Below are 18,450 nucleotides of genomic sequence, written 5' to 3'. Positions count from 1 at the left end.
GAGACAGAGAGAGAGAGAGAGGCAGAGGGAGAAGCAGGCTCCCAAGGAGCAGGGAGCCCGATGCGGGACTCGATCCCAGGACCCTGGGATCATGACCTGAGCTGAAGGCAGACGCTTAACCATCTGAGCCATGCAGGCGCCCTAATTCATTTTTTGAAAAAAAGATTTATTTGAGAGAGAGAGAGCGAGCAGGGGGAGAGGCAGAGGGAGAGGAGGAGAATATCAGGCAGACTCCCCTCTGAGCACAGAGCTCAATCTCATGACCCTGCGATCATGACCTCAGCTGAAATCAAGAGTCAGACACTTAACTGACTGAGCCACCCAGGCACCCTGGTCTTTAATCCATTTTGAGTTTTTTTTTTTTGGTATGTGGTGTAAGAAAGTGGTCCAGTGTTACTCTTTTGCATGTAGCCATCCATCCAGTTTTCCCAACACCGTTTATTGGAGAGATTGTCTTTTCCAGTTGTATGTTCTTGCCTCCTTTGTGGTCGATTAATTGGCCATGTATTTGTGGATTTATTTCCGGGTTCTCTGTTCTATTCCATTGATCTATGTGTCTGTTTTTTTTTGCCAGTAACATAGTATTTTGATTTGAAGCTTTGTAGTATAGTTTGAAATCTGGGATTGTGATACCTCCAGCTTTGCTCTTTCTTGATTGCTTTGACTTTTTGGGATCTTTTGTGGTTCTATACAAGTTTTAGGATTATTCTAGTTTTATGGAAAATCTTGCTGGTATTTTGATAGGGATTGCATTTAATCTATATATTGCTTTAGGTGGTATGGACATTTTAACAGTATTCTTCCAATCTGTGAGCATGTGTACCACCACTTTTCAAATCTAGTAAATCTCTCAGTTGTCCTTTGGGTTTAAGCAAAAGCTCTTGATAATCCATCACTACCACTTAATTTATCACATGTTGATATAAATTGTGGTAGGAAGGACCTTGTTACTAGGAGATTGATATTAACTATTAAGTTATAATCTGGGAAACCACTTAGTTGGGGATGACTGGCTCTAATTTTTCATGTAGATTTTTTTTTTTATAATCACCATTATAAGTTATCCAAATATTGTATATCTCCATCTGGAAGATGGAAATCATCATTGTATTTCTGTTCCTTGGTTTTTCTGCCCCTAGGATATGTTTTCTAGTTTTGACTAGGGATGTGTTTAATAATGGTCACCTTTTATTTAACCTTTTAACTCTGCTTTCTTCAGTTCATTGATGCAGATGAATTTTAATGTTATTAATGGAAGCCTTGCTAACTTTAGCAATCCCATAATTTCAGGTCACTCAATGGAAATATTTTCCATTGTGGCTCACATGATAAAAAGTTGAGTGGAGTAAGTAATACTTTTTCATAAGATAGAATATTAAAGTTTTTTAAAAAAGATTTTATTTATTTGAGAGCGAGAGAGCGTGCGTGCATGCGAGCATGAGTGGGGCGGGAGGGGAGGGGCAGAGGGAGAGGGAGAAGCAGACTCCCTGCTGAGCAGGGATCCTGAGATCCTGACTTGAGTTGAAGGCAGATGCTTAACCAACTGAGCCACCCAGGCATCCCAGAATATTGACGTTTTAATTTTTCTCTAAAAGAAATGCATCACAGATATCTCTAGAAACATGAAAAGTCAAAGTAATGAACACTAAAAGGAAAGCACTAAATAATGTGTTAATAGGCAAATTTTTTTTTTAAGGTTTTTTTTTTAAGATTATTTATTTATTTGACAGAGAGAGACACAGCGAGAGAGGGAACGCAAGCAGGGGGAGTGGGAGAGGGAGAAGCAGGCTTCCCGCGGAGCAGGGAGCCCGATGCTGGGCTCGATCCCAGGACCCTGGGACCAAGACCCAAGCTGAAGGCAGACGCTTAACGGCTGAGCCACCCAGGCGCCCCTTTTTTTTAAGATTTGATTTATTCATTTGACAGAGAGAGAGAGAGAGCACAAGCAGGGGGAGCAGCAGGCAGAGGGAGAAGCAGGCTTCCCGCTGAGCAAGGAGCCCGATGCGGGGCTCGATTCCAGGACCCCGGGGATCATAACCTGAGCCAAAGGCAGATGCCCAACTGACTGAGCCACCCAGGTGCCCCGGTAGGGAAATTTTTAACCTAAGTACGAAGTTTTCTGAAGGGTTGCCAAAGAGGTCTGTTAATCTGAGTAATTATAATTATGTACCTCCTGAGGAAGTGTATAGTGACATTTGGTATCACTTTTTAGAATTAGCTGGAAAGAGTTGGTGTGTTCAGTGCAGCATTTCTTCTAGCTTCCTGACAGTATTGGCTTAAATGACAGGCAGAATATGTTAGCCTAGCTTACAGACTTCAAAATGGAAATCTAGATGATAAGGAAATGAGCTTAAGGGACTTTTTCACTTTTTATAGTCTATGCGTATTATAGAATCTGGCACTTAGAAGGTACTTAGGAAACATTTGTGAAATGGAAGAATGTGAATAGACAATTACTTTCACACATTTACTCAATCAAGTAAAATGGCCTGTTCATTTTTGGTACACCCTCCCACCCCTGCCAGGCATTTAATTTGTCCCTTCCTCTGTTCTGCTAATCACTGAAACATTTCTAAATTATAAAATTTGTTGACATCTTTTGTTGAGTCCTTTACTAATCCTCTTGTCCCTTTTTTCTTTCTTTAGGCTTCATTGTCCTTTTTTTCCTTTTTAAAAATGATTTTACTGTTGTTTTAGAGGAGATTAGAGAGGCAAAGAGAGCATATCTGACTAGTCTACTATCTATTCAGTTTTATTCAGTTAACATTTTAGTATAAGTGTTTTTTCAGTTAATTAACATCCTTCTAAATTGAGAAAATGGGCCTCTGGGTGGCTCAGTCGGTTAGGCATCTGCCAGTGATCCCAGGGTCCTGGGATCGAGCCCTGTGTGGGGCTCCTTGCTTGGTGGAGAGCCTGCTTCTCCCTCTTCCTCTGCCGCTTCCCCTGCTTGTGCTCTCTCTCTCGCTCTTGTTCTATCTCAAATAAATAAATAAAATCTAAAAAAAAAAAAAATTGAGAAAACATACCTTAAACTTTTACTAGCCCCTGTTGTTGGAAACTTGGGTGTTCCTATTACTATTTAAAGAAACTAGGATAAATTTTGGTGCATAAAATGTTTTCTAAGCTTCAAGGTATTTCCTTAGGAGCAATACTTAGATATAGCCTCTGAGGCAGAGGATATGAACATTTAAAAAGTTATTAATTATAATAGTTAAACATATTCATTATAGAGCATTTGAAGAATATAGGAATATTATAAAAAAGAACAAGTCAGCTTTAATCTCACAATGCTGTGATAACACTGCTTTAACATTTTGTTGTATTTCTTTCTAGAGATATATATTATCTATCTGTATATCTTTTTTTTTTTTTTTTTAAAGATTTTATTTATTTATTTGAGACAGAGAGAATGAGAGAGAGAGCACATGAGAGGGGGGAGGGTCAGAGGGAGAAGCAGGCTCCCTGCTGAGCAGGGAGCCCGATGCGGGACTCGATCCAGGGACTCCAGGATCATGACCTGAGCCGAAGGCAGTCGCTTAACCAACTGAGCCACCCAGGCGCCCAATCTATCTGTATATCTTACACATTTTAAAAACCAGTTGAGGTGTGTGTTAGGGCTCTTTCCAGGGGTTGTACTGTTTTATTTTTCCGTGAGCAAAGTATGTCAATTCACTGAGTACTTGACAGGATTAAGCATCATAGTTTCTTCCATCATTCATAAATGTATGTTTATTTAGAGTGACACTTTTGTCTTAGTGTTTACAATTAATCTCCTTCCATTTTTTCTTAAAATCAGGTAGGCTTTTGTCCTCACCACTTCTCTAGAATTATACTTTGTGACCTTTTTATCTCCACATTGCTAAATCCAGCAGTCTTCTCATTCTACATGATCTTTCAGCCCCTGTGCCACTGTTGATTACTTTCTTCCTCTTGAACTGAACCCACTTTCCCACTTGCTTCCAGGACATCACATTTTCCTAGTTCTACTCCTGTCTCAGGGTCTATCCTTCCTGCTGTGTGCTAATTCCTCCTAATCTCCCTACCTCTCAATGTTAGAATGCTCCAGGGTTCACATCTTGGTTATCATCTTTTAAAAAAAACTATTTCTTCAGCTCATTTAGTTTCTTACACTGATGACTTTCAAATTTGTATCTCCAGTTTTGGCCTTTCTTTGAAGTCTGGACTCATATTCAGTTACCTACCCAATATCTCCGGTTAGATATCTGATAGATTTTAAATTTGTCCAAAACTGAGCCCTGATCTCTTTCTGTCCCCAAATCTCCCAACTCCCTACCCACCCCCTTGGAGTGAGCAGTCATACAGTAGTCAAGCTGTGGTTGCCTTGTCTTATTTATTAATTGCCTATGTGAGTAGCCACAGAAGTGGCTTAGAATTAGAGGACAGTTAACCCTTGTAGTTTAGCATACTCAGAAAATACGTGCAGAGATACTCAGGGCCCATGGTGGACATTAAGTAATCTGCTTCCTCTTCCCCCAGTTACTCCTCTGATCTCATTTTCAATTATTGTTCTCCTCTGTCACTTCTCTTTAGCTTTAATGCTTCCTTGCTATCCCTCAAACACTCTGGGAAAGCGTCCACCTGCAGGCCTTGCCTGGAATATTCTTCTTTCAGATACGACTTACTCCTTCACCTCTTCTCTTTACTTAAATGTCACCTTTTCATTGAGTCCTTAACCACACTCCTTAAACTTATAACCCTTCTCAGCACTGCTAATCTCCTTTCCTACATTATTTCCATAGCACTTAGTCACCATATAACATATATATTACTTATTTAATTTTATTTGTCTCTTCTCCCCATCCCCAGACTAGAATCCTATATAAGCTCCAGAGGGACAGTGATTTTTATCTATTTTGCTGACTGCTGTATCCTCTAGCACCTAGAAGAGTGCCTGACATTTGATAGGGGTAACTGTGAGTGTTAAGAACATTAGCATAATGTTATTTAAAAGCTAATACAGTAATACCTCATGTTCTTCCTTTCCAACTGGGGCCTGGCACATGGCTCCTGCAAAGAAGGGTGATGAGAAGAGGAATGGCCATTCTGCTATCATTGAAGTAGTGGCCAGAGAACATACTGTCACCATTAACAAGTGCATCCATGGAGTGGACTTGAAGAAGTGTGTCCTGCAGGCACTCAGACCCAGAAGTTTGCCCTGAAGGAGATAGGAACTCCAGATGTGCGCATTTTCATCAGGCTCAACAAATGTGTCTGGGCTAAGGGAATAAGGAATGTCCCATACCATATCTATGTGTGTTTATCCAGAAAACATAGTAAGAATGAAGGCTGTGTATATTGGTTACCTGTGTTCCTGTCAGTACTTAAAAATATCTGCAGATAGTCTTTGTGGATGAGAACTAACTGCTAATTGTCAAATAAAGCTCTAAAGCCACACACACACGTAAGGCAGTCTTAGAACATGAATAGAAATGTGTCTAGAGTAGTAATTTCTTTTCTTTCTTTTTTTTACAGATTTTATTTATTAAAAAGAGGGAGAGCACACACGCGTGTGAGTGTGGGGAGGGGCAGAGGGAGAGAATCTTCAAGTAGACTCCCTGCTGAGCGTGGAGCCAGACATGGGGCTTGGGGCTTGCTCAATCTCATGACCCCCCAGATCATGACCTGAGCCAAAATCAAGAGTCTGACTGACACTCAACCTGCTGAGCCCCCCAAGTGCCCCTAGAATAGTAGTAATTCTTGATTTGGGGGGGTTCAAGGACAGTTTTAAAATTTTATGAAAGCTATATGGATTGCCTCGTTATTAGAAGATAATTAATAGACCTGAAGTGGACTTCTTTAATTGCTAGTACTATTGAACATTTTTAGTTGTTTTTATTTTTTTTTTTTTTTTTTTTTTTTTTTTTTTTTTTTTAAAGATTTTATTTATTTATTTGAGAGAGAGAATGAGATAGAGCATGAGAGGGTCAGAGGGAGAAGCAGACTCCCTACCAAGCAGGGAGCCCGATGTGGGACTCGATCCCGGGACTCCAGGATCATGACCTGAGCCGAAGGCAGTCGCTTAACCAACTGAGCCACCCAGGCGCCCCATTTTTAGTTGTTTTTAAAAATAGCTTACTTTCTTTCTAAATTTCCTTATTTTTTCCATTTATTTATCAAGTTATATATTTATGGATATGTATGTAATTATATATATGTATTCTTTATTTCCCATGTTGTCTGTCTTAGTTTATAGAACTTTAAATTTTTTATACAGTCAAATCTGTGTTTTGTTTCTAAGCTTACAAAATGTTTCCATTTTATCCTTCCTGTCCAGAGATTTGATAAATACTTACTTTTGTTTTAGCTTCCTCCTAAGAAAAATGAAAGGGTGTGTTGAGACCATAGAGTTTAGGAAATCATAGCCATATGGTTAGTAACTGAGGGCATGGGCATGGAAGAGATTGTTCAGGGAGAATGTTTAGCCGAAGAGAAAAGGCAGGGAGAGGGGAACCTCTGCAGAAATGTGTAGGTAGATAATCTGCAAAGGATGATTTAATAAATGAGGTTAAAAAGGAAGTCAGTGGTAGGAAAATAAGGAGAGAGGGATATAGAGCCCAGGGGTGACAAAAGTTTTAGTAAGGGTAGAGTGATCAATAGTGTCAATTACCTTAGGACAAAGACTGAACACCTAAGGATAAGAACTGAAGAGTGGTTATTGGGTTTGGCCACTAGAAATTCACTGGTGACCTTTATTTTATTATTATTTTTAAAATATTTTATTTGTTTATTAGAGAGAGAGAGAGCGCACGCAGGAGCAGGGTGGGGGGCAGAGGGAGAAGCAGGCTCCCTGCTGAGCAGGGAGCCCGATGTGGGGCTCCATCCCAGGACTCCAGGATCATGACCTGAGCCGAAGGCAGACGTTTAACCGACTGAGCCAGCCAGTGGCTTCACTGGTGACCTTTTTTTTTTTTTAAAGATTTTATTTATTTATTTGACAGAGAGAGACACAGCGGGAGAGGGAACACAAGCGGGGGAGCGGGAGAGGGAGAAGCAGGCTTCCCGCGGAGCAGGGAGCCCGATGTGAGGCTCGATCCCAGGACCCTGGGATCATGACCTGAGCCGAAGGCAGACGCTTAACGACTGAGCCACCCAGGCACCCCTTCACTGGTGACCTTTAATAAGGAATGTTTCAGTGGAGAGATGAAAGGTAGTACAAGTGCCTGTAGTTGTAGACTTTTAAGAGTTTAAGTAGGGAAAGGATGGAAAGAGAGTGGGTCACATCTTGTGGGATAGGTAGAGTCGAAGAATTTTGTTTTTTTTTAGGAAGGGAAGAGTTGAGCATTTTTATAGAATGTGGAGATGTAGTTAGAGGAAAGGGAGATACTGTGGAAAAGGAGTTACTTGAAGATTCTACAGGCACTTGGGGTTCTAGGCTTAAGGGTCTGGGTGGGAACTAGTTTTAGAAAGCAGAGATACCCCTTCCTTTAAGATGGATAGGAAGGGGATGCCTGGGTGGCTCAGTTGGTTAAGTGTCTGCTCAGGTCATGATCCCACGGTTCTGGGATCAAGTTCTGCATCGGTCTCCCTGCTCAGCAGGGAGTCTGCTTCTCCCTCTCCCTCTGCCTGCCGCTCCCCCAGCTTGTGCTCTCTGACAAATTAATAAAATCTTAAAAAAAAAGATGGATAGGAAGGACGTAAGTTGTTGAGGATAAAGGAGTAAGAGAGCTGAAATTTGAAGGTAATTGTGCCTCATTGCCATGTTTTAGGTATTTGATTTATAATAATGGACAACTTAGGTTTTAGTTTTCTTACTGTAAGAAATTTTTTACAGTAAGAAAAGAATATTAATGCTTGCCTTGATTGTTTTATAGACTTCACGTGAGTTAAAAATGAAGAAAGTATATGTTAAAATGCTCTAGAAACTTAAAATGCTATACAAATCTGTAGCTTATTGTTAGTAATGTGTTTGAGAAAGTTATGTGCTTTTGTATAGAGTATGTAAATCTTTTTTTTTTTTTAAAGATTTTGTTTATTTATTTGACAGAGACAGAGAGGGAACACAAGCAGGGGGAGTGGGAGAGGGAGAAGCAGGCCTCCTGCTGAGCGGGGTGCCCGATGCGGGGCTCGATCCCAGGACCCCGGGATCATGACCTGAGCCGAAGGCAGACGCTTAACGACTGAGCCACCCAGGCACCCCTAGAGTATGTAAATCTTATTAAATCTGGGGCGCCCAGGTGGTGCAGTTGGTTATGCATCCTACTCTTGGTTTCAGCTCAGGTCTGATCTGAGGGTTGTGAGATGGAGCCCGTTTTGGGCTTCTTGCTCAGCTCAGGGTTGCCTTGGGTTTCTCTCTCCCTCTGCCCCTCCCCCTTGTGTGTGTATGCACACACTCTCTCCCTCTCAAATAAATAGATCCTTAAAAAAAAAAAAAGCTTACTAAACAGAATGTTTCTTTTTTTTTTTTTTAAAGATTTTATTTATTTATTTGACAGAGAGAGACACAGTGAGAGAGGGAACACAAGCAAGGGAGGTGAGAGAGGGAGAAGCAGGCCTCCCGCGGAGCAGGGAGCCCGATGCGGGGCTCGATCCCAGGACCCCGGGATCACGACCTGAGCCGAAGGCAGACGCTTAACGACTGAGCCACCCAGGTGCCCCAAACAGAATGTTTCTAATAGCAAGAAGGTGTGGTGTTTTAGGACCGTGATATGAGAGTCTTAGGCCTCTCAGGCTTTATCTTGTATCTGGAAAGGTTTCTTCGCAATTCAGGAACCTGTTTTAATAAGAACTGCTGCTGACATTAGCACTTGAAATCATTTAAAATGTTGACGGTGGGAATAATTAGGGGAAAATGTGTGGGAAGAAATCTACCTAGAAACAAAGTAAAGTGAATTTTTCAGTAATTTCAATTTGGCATGAGACTGCAAGAGTTCTACATTCTCATGTGTCTTCTGCTTGTTCATTTCTGAAAACATTTGAAAAAACTTTTTTTTTTTTTTAAAGATTTTATTTATTTGACAGAGAGAGATAGCGAGAGCAGGAACACAAGCAGAGGGAGTGGGAGAGGGAGAAGCAGGCTTCCCGCCGAGCAGGGAGCCCCATGTGGGACTCGATCCCGGGACCCCCGGATCATGACCTGAGCTGAAGGCAGACGCTTAACGACTGAGCCATCCAGGCGCCCGAAAAAACTTTTGAAAAAACTAAACTTCCCAAGTTTTTATGAATTTTTTATTTTTTATTTTATTTTTTTTTTTAAGATTTTATTTATCTATGAGAGAGAGAGGGAATGAGAGAGAGCACATGAGAGGGGGGAGGGTCAGAGGGAGAAGCAGACTCCCTGCTGAGCAGGGAGCATGATGCGGGACTCCATCTAGGGACTCCAGGATCATGACCTGAGCTGAAGGCAGTCGCTCAACCAACTGAGCCACCCAGGCACCCAAGTTTTTATGAGTTCTTAATGATTTGGTGCCTCAGATTAATTTATGCTTAGTTCTTTTCTGCCATCTTTCTGTGTGGCCGTAATGGTGGGTGTGAATGTCCTGGCAGATGCACTCAAGAGCATTAACAATGCTGAAAAAAGAGGCAAATGCCAGTTTTTTTTAGGCCGTGCTCCAAAGTCATCGTTTCTAATGGTGATGGTGAAGCATGATTACATTGGTGGATTTGAAATCATTGATGATCACAGAACTGGGAAAATTGTTTTGACCCTCACAGGCAGATTAAACAAATGTGGAGTGATCAGTCCCAGATTTGATGTACAATTTAGAGATCTAGAAAAATGGCAGAATAATCTGCTCCCATTCCAGCCAGTTTGGTTTCATTGTACTGACAACCTCAGCTGGCATCATGGGCCATGAAAAAGCAAGACAAAAACATACAGGAGGGAAAAGCCTGGGATTCTTTTTCTAGGGTTGTAATACACATGTGCAAATAAAATGCCTCAATGGAAAAAAAAAACTTTTGAAAAACTAAACTTCAAGTTTTTATGAACTCTTAAGGATTTGGTGCCTCAGAGTGATTTATGCTTAGCTCTTTTCCACTTTATCTGTGTCCTTATGGCACATAGGTATAGTTTTTATATGTAGGGAGTCTATCACATTGTATTTAGTTAAAAAAAAAAGTTTGTAGGGGCGCCTGGGTGGCTCAGTTGGTTAAGCGACTGCCTTCGGCTCAGGTCATGATCCTGGAGTCCCTGGATCGAGTCCCGCATCGGGCTCCCTGCTCGGCGAGGAGCCTGCTTCTCCCTCTAACCCTCCCCCCTCTCATGTACTCTCTCTCTCTCTCTCTCTCTCATTCTCGCTCTCTCAAATAAATAAATAAATCTTTAAAAAAAAAAAAAAGTTTGTATTGTGCTCTTTCTCTTTCTTTTTTTTTTTTGCATTGTGTTTTTCTTAGCACTCTAGATTCCACTAGCATTTCCATTACTTTGCCCTTGCTTATCATCAGTCCTGGATTTCTGTTTATGATTTCTGGGTGCTGAGGATGACTGGAGAAAACCATATAATTGAGCTGATTGTTCCACTACTGACTGATTCATGCTGCTCATGGCCCTTGATGTTATAGTTAATTACCATGAACATTTCTTGGGATATTGACTCTTTCTCATTCTCCTGACAGAAAAGTGCATGATATTGTTTCATTTTGTACCCCTATTAATTTATTCAAATCTATTTGAGTGCCAGCTATATGTCAGCCAATATGCTAACGAGAAGAAAATATTAAGAGGGAAACAGTAACAGTGCCAAATACAGTACATTGGTATAGAAAAATAAAGATAGGAAAAATATTAATTTGACTTGGTAATTAAGAAGTCATGGTGATCCTAAAAGTAGTATCAGTAGGAAGTTAAGGTGGAATCCCCCTTATAGTTGGTGGAAGAGTAAATGGCAGGTGATAAAGGAGGAGGATAAAGAGAGGAGACGGGGGAGTGGGGAAGGGAGCCGGGAGTGAGAGGGAGGAGGAGAGGGAGAGTTGGAGCGGAGGGAAGAAGGGAAGAGGAAGTGGGGAGAAGGAAGGAGAGAAAAAGGAGAATAACTTCTCTGTGAGAAGGTTTGCTGAGAAGGCTGGATGGGAGCCAGGAAGGACTTTGTTTTTATGTTAAAACCTCACCTTGTATATGGAAAGATGCTAATAGGGAAGGAGAGGTTGAAGATTCAAGATATGGTGTGTCTGATAGAGCAAGATGTTGAATGAGGCCGGAAGCAGGTGGGAGTGATGATGTGGGTCAGGGTTGCAGATGGATGGGTTGGCTTTGTACAGGAGGAAGAACATCTCATTTTCTGGGACTGAAATAAAAATAGGTAGGGAGATGTATGAATATAGATAAGGTTATAGGTAGGGAAATGGGGGTAGAGGGAGGGCATGCCTGATAGTTTGCATATCTTTATAAGATCAGAAGCAAGGTTGTTGGTTGAGAGTGAAGGGCCTGGATAGGGGATAACTGGGGAGCTTGAGTTGAGAAAGTAATTAAAAGAGTTGTGTAGAGGAGGGACGCCTGGGTGGCTCAGTCTTTTAAGCATCAGACTCTTTGATTTCGGCTCAGGTTATGATCTCAGGGTCATGGGATTGAGCCCCATGTTGGGCTCCTCGCTCACTTGGGAGTCTGCTGGAGATTCTCCCTCTCCTTTTCGCCCACCCAAATAAATAAATAAATCTTAAAAAAAAAAAAAGAGTTGTTGAAGGGAAATGTAAGAGGGAATTTGTTAAGTTTATTTTAAAGGACTAAGATTGGAAATAAAGGATTAAGGTTGGAAACTTTATATTGTTATCAGTGTATCTAGTGTGTTTTTCTCTTTTTTTTTTTGTACGGGGGTGCAGCAAAGCAAGGTTTATTTATGTATTTATTTTACAGATTTTATTTATTTATTTGACAGAGACACAGTGAGAGAGGGAACACAAGCAGGGGGAGTGGGAGAGGGAGAAGCAGGCTTCCCGCTGAACAGGGAGTCCGATGCGGGGCTCGATCCAAGGACCCTGGGATCATGACCTGAGCCGAAGGCAGACGCTTAACGACTGAGCCACCCAGGCGCCCCCAAAGCAAGGTTTATTGAGTGATAGCAAAGTGATAGTATAAAGATCCCAAGGAGGGAGGGGACCCGAGAGGGTTGCCCAAGTGTGATTTTTCTTTAGAATGTCTCACTACCCAGAAACAGTATTGACCTGGAGCTGTGGTTTTGTGGTCAGGTTCAGAGAAGGCAGTGCAAATATGAAGTTGCTGCTAAGAAATTTAGATGTCCTACTATGGGGTCTGCTTTGGGGGGAATCAGGATCTGAGAGACAGGAGGTTTCTATAAAGTCATAGTGAGTATGGTCAGAGTAAGATTTTTGTGAGCAATTAGAATAATCAAGGAGAAGGAGTTTTAAATGACAAGATCTAGAGTAAAGAGGGATGCTTGGGTGGCTCAGTTGGCTCAGTGCGTGCGCAAAGTCGTGCGCTCTCTTTCTCTCTGACAAAATCTTAAAAAAAAAAAAAAAATCGAGTTAAGAACTGAAGAATAGGTTCTTAAAATAGAATTGACCTAAAAATCTTTGTAACCAAAGAGGCCTGTGAATTCTAATGTACAGTAATTGGATGGGTAATCTTCCTGGACTTTGAAAATAACCCAGGATTTGTGATAGGAGGTTTAGTGGGAAAGAAGACTCTGAGCTAGGCTCTCAAGTCTTCAGTGAATGAGGAGTTACGACTAAAGGATCAGAAGATCCTAGTGAAGAGAAGATATATCTTGAACATGAGACTGTAAAGGAGAATGATCATGATCTAGAAATTTCAGTAGAAAGGCAAGTGAGTGCCAGTCATTCCTGGCTCTGTGGAGGTATGGACTGCAGTAGAGAGAGAGCTGTGAGAAAATCTTAATGGATGGAGAGCCAGGTTTAAGTCAAGGTAAATAAGTGGAAGGAGCATTGTTCATAAAGATTGAGGAAGCCTGGGGTTTGGTAACAAGAGAATGATTTATTTTCTTGGGCATAATGGAAAAGATTTGAGCAAGTGACATTACAGAAGAAACCAGGGCTGAGGACATTTAGACAAGGAAGTTAGATCATGGTGGGGATATTACTGCCTTTGAAGGTTGGAAGTTTTTGATTGGGCTCTATTGTCTGAACTTTGACACAAGTTATTTTGGTACTGAAACTGGTTTAAAGTATATGACTTGATCTCATAGAGGTGGTAAAGTCTTTTATAGAATTAATGGCAAGGGCAACAAAGGCCATATTCTGGTGAGAGATTGATGTCCTCAGCAAAGTTAAAGTGTCCCTTGTTAAGTAAAGGCTCCCAGGAGGAATGTGGTCAAGGGCTGGTTGTGTCCAAGGACTCCTATGATGCTTGTACAAGGGTTTTAAGCCTATGCCGGGGGGGATATGGTGACAAGGATTATTTTAGAATAGAGTGATTATCAGTTTAAAATTGAATGGCTTGTGTATGTGAACTAGAAGCAAATGGAAATGAATATTGTTTTAGGATGTTGGGATATGGGTTAATTTTTTATTTTAAAATGTGCTAGAATTTTTGTAAAAATTAAAGAGAGATGTGAACCATGGATTTTTGGAGAGCTTCTATATGAATTAAGAATCTTGGTTGCAAATGACAGAAAACCCAATCCAGATTGCCTTAAAAAGAGAATACTTTGTTTTATGTTACTGAAAAGTCTAGGGAAAGCTGGCTTCAGGTGTGGCTTTTATAGTTTAGGTGATGTTACCAGGACCTAGTCTCTTTCTTTCTCTGAACTCAAATCTGCTCTCCACTGTGTTGATTTGATCTTCAGGTTTCATAATGGCAGCAAGGTAACTGAAATAGCTCCAGTTGCTGTCTTTTCAGTTCAAGTGTAGTGGAAAGAACTTCTCTTCATCCAACAACTCAAACAAAAGTCTCATGCTTGACTGTCATTGACAAGGTGAGCCGTGTATCCATGTGTTACAGCCAGGGGAATGTGATGCCCTGATTTACTTGTATGTAGGTCACTAGTATTTACAGGTTTGGATCAGTATCTCTCTTGTTTTGGACCCTTTTATGTACAGAGGAATAGTCTTATATGTCTGGATTTTCCTCTAGGTCTAAATTGCTTCTTAGAACAATCTGGGTATCTGAGATTTTAGATTAGTATTTCTACAACAAATGAGGTGAGTACTGAGCTTTGTGAAAGGCCCCATTTGAGGTACTTTCGGCAATTCTAAGTTGAGTAAGCCTAGTCTTTGTTTTCAGGAAGGTGACTGCTTAGAAGGGTTATTGGTGTGTGTTATGCTTCTTTCCATCACAGATAACAGATATTTGGATTTCTTTAAGAACTGGATGTTCATTACTCAGGTCCACATGGTAAAAGGGAGCCTGGAATGCCATAATAATCCAGGATGAGCAGTGTGGATCCATACTTCAGAGAGACTGGAGTGTAGTTAGGGAACTGTAGGGATCCACTGAAGCTATAGAGAATATGTTTTCTTATAGCTTTTTCAGCATGTGAATTTGTCATTCTTCCCCTCCATTAGGGTTTCTTTTCTTTCTTTCCTTTTCCTCTTCCTCTTCTTCTTCCCTCTCCCCCTCCCTCCCTCCCTCCCTTCCTTCCTTCCTTCCTTTCTTTTTCTTTCTTTCCTTTTCTTTCGTTTTTAAAGTAAACTCTCTGCTCAACATGGGTCATGACCCTGAGATCAGGAATCTCATGCTCTGCCTACTGAGTCAACCAGGTGCCCCTGCATTGGGGTTTCTTAATTTTTTTTTTTTTTTAACTCTGGTTATACCATTCCTGTCTCATCCATGCCCTGACTTCATCCTCTTCTTTGTATATGCTTTTCCTTACCTTATGGTGTCATCTCATGTATGGTCTGTGTTATCTTAAGGCCTCTTTCTGGCAATTGGTTCAGATTCTTTTCTTGCTTCCCACCTGCACAAGTCCCTCCTACTACTTCCCATTCTGTTGAGAGAAGGAGTGTATTTGCCTCTAAGAGAGAGAATCTGTCATACCTGTTGGGCTAAGCTCCTGGCAAGCTCTTTCTTCCTAGGCTGATGGCCATTCTGTAGTACTGGTGACCTTTGGGTCAGGTGCATGCCTCTGTACCAGGATCTTGTGGTACTTATATGGAGATTAGGAGATAACACGAAATAAGAGGCCACCGCACAGCTCTTTAATATGCAGAGGGCTGTTGGTAGAGCTTTTACCTTGAGGGGGAACTGTGATTTTGTTGACCAATCTGGTGAGAACTAGATTGCTTAGAAGACCAGTGTTTACCTCAGCAAGGGCATCTAGATAGGCTCCATAAAAGCACTAGACTTTTAAGAATGAGAGGATTTCTATATGAGAAGGTTAGGGAGAAGGATGTTGATAGACTATGAAGACAGGGAGAAGATGGTAAAGCAGTGGAAATTGTAAATGCAAAAGGTTCAGGTAAAAAAAGTGTGGGACATATTTAGTCCAGCATACAGTAGACGAATCCAGAGTATTGAGGTCTTTTTATACTAAGCTAAGGAGTTGAGGTGCAACATGATGTTCATTGTTTAGTTGTCTTGAAATTCTCACTAACCTTAAAATTACTGTGAGAATTTACGAATGAGTAAAGTTCAGTCTAGAGAATTGTAATTTTTTTTCTTGTAGTTAAGATTGCATAACATTTGAATCTTAATTTTGTGACATTAGTATTCATTTATTTGTAAGACTTATGTGATTTTCAAAAACGTTTTGAGATATAATTCACATAGTATAAAATTCATTTAAAGCATACAGGTCAATGGTTTTTAGTATATTCACAGTTGTGTACCCATTCTTACAGCCAATTTTAGAACATTTTCATAACATCAAAAGGAAACCTTATTCCCATTAGCAGTCACTTTCTATCTGCCCCCCTGTAATATCCCCAGCCCTAGGCAACCAGTATTCTACTTTGTGTCTCTATAGGTTCATACAATATGAGGTCCTTTGTGATTGAGTTTCATTTATAATGTTTTCAAAGTTTATCCATGTTGTGCCATGTATTGGTACTACATTTCTGTTTGTGGCTAAATAATATTCAATTCTTTGGATATACCGTATTTTGTTTATCCATTCTTTAGTTGGTGAACATTTGCATTGTTTCCCCTTTTTGGCTACTAAAAATAATACTAATAGAAACATTCATGTACATTTTTTTGAGTATGTGTGAACATATTTTCATTTTTCTTTAGTATATACCTAGTAGTGGAAATACTGGGTCATATTTAACCTTTTGAGGAACTGCCAAACTGTTTTCCAAAGCATCTGTACCATTTTACATATTCACCCAACAGTGTGAAAGTCCCAATTTCTCCACATTCTTGTCAACACTTATTAGTATCTGTCTTTTCTAACTTATTTTTTTGAAGATTTATTTATTTATTTATTTATTTATTTTTTTAGGGAGAGAGTTTTTTTTTTTTTTTTTAAAGATTTTATTTATTTATTTGACAGAGACAGACACAGTGAGAGAGGGAACACAAGCAGTGGGAGTGAGAGAGGGAGAAGCAGGCCTCCTGTGGAGCATGGAGCCCGATGTGGGGCTCGATCCCAGGACCCTGGGATCATGACCTGAGCTGAAGGCAGACGCTTAATGACTGAGCCACCCAGGCGCCCTATTTATTTTTTTAGAGAGAGAGAATGAGTGTACAAGAGCAAGCACGCACAAGTGGGGGGAAGGGCAGAGGGAGAGAATCTCTAAGCAGGCTCCCCACTGAGCACGGAGCCCACTGCTGGGCTTGATCTCTCTACCCATGAGATCACACCCCAGCCAAAACCAAGAGTTGACGCTTAACTGACTGAGCCACCCAGGCTCCCCGCACTTAAAAAAGAAAAAAAGATTTATTTATTTATTTTAGAGAGTGTGAGAGAGCGGGAGTGCATGAGTTGGGGGAGGGGCAGAGGGAGAGAATCTTAAAGCAGATTCCCTGCTGAATGCAGAGTCCAACATGGGGCTCGGATTCCATGACCCATGAGATTATGACCTGAGCCGAAACCAAGAATAGGTCGCTCAACTGACTGAACCACCCAGGTGCCCCAGTATCTGTCTTTTTAATTATAGCCATCTTAGTCTGAGGGAAGTAGCATCTCACTGAGGTTTTGATTTGCATTTCCCTAATCACTAATGACTTTTAGCATATTTCCATTTGCTTTTATTGGCCATTTTTGTAAAGCTTCTTTAGTGAAATGTCTGTTCAAGTCATTTGAATTGGCTTGGTTTTTTTGGTTATTGAACTGCAAGAGTTCTTTATGTATTTTGGATATTAATCCAGTATCCATGATTTGCATATATCTTTTCCCATTCTGTGGATTGTCTTTTCAATATCTTAATAGGGTCCAAAACCCAAGGTCATGAAGATTTTCCCTGTTTTCTTCTAAAAGATTTATAATTTTAGTGCTTATGTTTAGATCATTGATTTGTTTTGAAGATTTTATTTTTTTAAGTAATCTTTACACACAACGTGGGGCTTGAACTCAAAACCTGCAGATCAAAAGTGGCATGCTCCACCAACTGAGCCAGCCAGGTGCCCCTAGATTATTGATCTGTTTTGAATTAATTTTTGCATGTGGTATGAGATAGAGGTCCACCTTCATTCTTCTGTATGTGTATAGCCAGTTGTCTCAGAATCACTTGTTGATCTTCTGTGATTTAATAAAGTATTTCTTCATACTTTGGGTAGTAGGACATTTCTTCATACTTCATAAACTGGCATAAGCTCCCATTCAAAATATTATCATATGAAATGAATATAGAAGATACTATTAGTATTGGAATATTATGGTTGTAAGGTACCATAGAGATTTTGTTCAATCCCTCTCATTTTATAAATGTGGAAACAAAGACCTAGAGAAGTTAATTGATGTCTAAGGCTGTACAGCTATTAGCGATAATGCTTTAACCCAAGAGTTAGCAAACCTTTTCTTTTTTTTTTTTTTTTTTTTTTTTTTTACATTTTTGGCATTTTATTTTTTTATTTTATTTTTTTATTTTTTTTTAAAGATTTTATTTATTTATTTGACAGAGAGAGACACAGCGAGAGAGAGAACACAAGCAGGGGGAGTGGGAGAGGGAGAAGCAGGCTTCCTGCCGAGCAGGGAGCCCGATGCGGGGCTCGATCCCAGGACCCTGGGATCATGACCTGAGCCGAAGGCAGACGCTTAACGACTGAGCCACCCAGGCGCCCCTAGCAAACCTTTTCTGTAGAGGACCAGAGAGTAAATATTTTAGGCTTTGTGGGACAAGAGGCAAAATAGGGTATTATGTAGGTACTTTTGTAATAAACAAATTTCCACAAATTTTTTATTAGTGAAATTCAAAATGTAATTATAGAGTCTCTCTCTCTCTCTATTTTTTTTTGGGGGTTAATACATACCTACTGATGAGAAAAACTGATTCCTTTTTTGGGAGGAGAACATTTTATTTGACGTTCAAAATTAGTGTTCCTTAGCATCAAAACTGATTGGAAATGTTCATCTGTTATTGTTAATCTGTTTGAAGTTTTGTGTTTGTTTGTTTGTTTGTTTGTTTAAGAGACGGAGA

At 40.4% G+C, this 18,450-nt stretch overlaps 1 protein-coding gene and 1 pseudogene across 3 annotated transcripts in view; both read left to right on the top strand.

Moving 5' to 3' along the window:
* The window catches only part of MGA (MAX dimerization protein MGA), a 165,027-nt gene that overhangs the window by 21,107 nt on the left and 125,470 nt on the right, over positions 1 to 18,450 (top strand). The gene's annotated exons all lie outside the window — the stretch shown is intronic.
* On the top strand, positions 9,480 to 9,815 carry LOC118530877 (small ribosomal subunit protein uS8 pseudogene; annotated as a pseudogene).

This window comes from Halichoerus grypus, chromosome 8, assembly GCF_964656455.1.
Source record: "Halichoerus grypus chromosome 8, mHalGry1.hap1.1, whole genome shotgun sequence".
NCBI classification, from domain to species: domain Eukaryota; kingdom Metazoa; phylum Chordata; class Mammalia; order Carnivora; family Phocidae; genus Halichoerus; species Halichoerus grypus.
The sequence above is the reverse complement of the archived record's forward strand: the minus strand, read 5'-3'. Positions and strand labels throughout refer to the sequence as shown.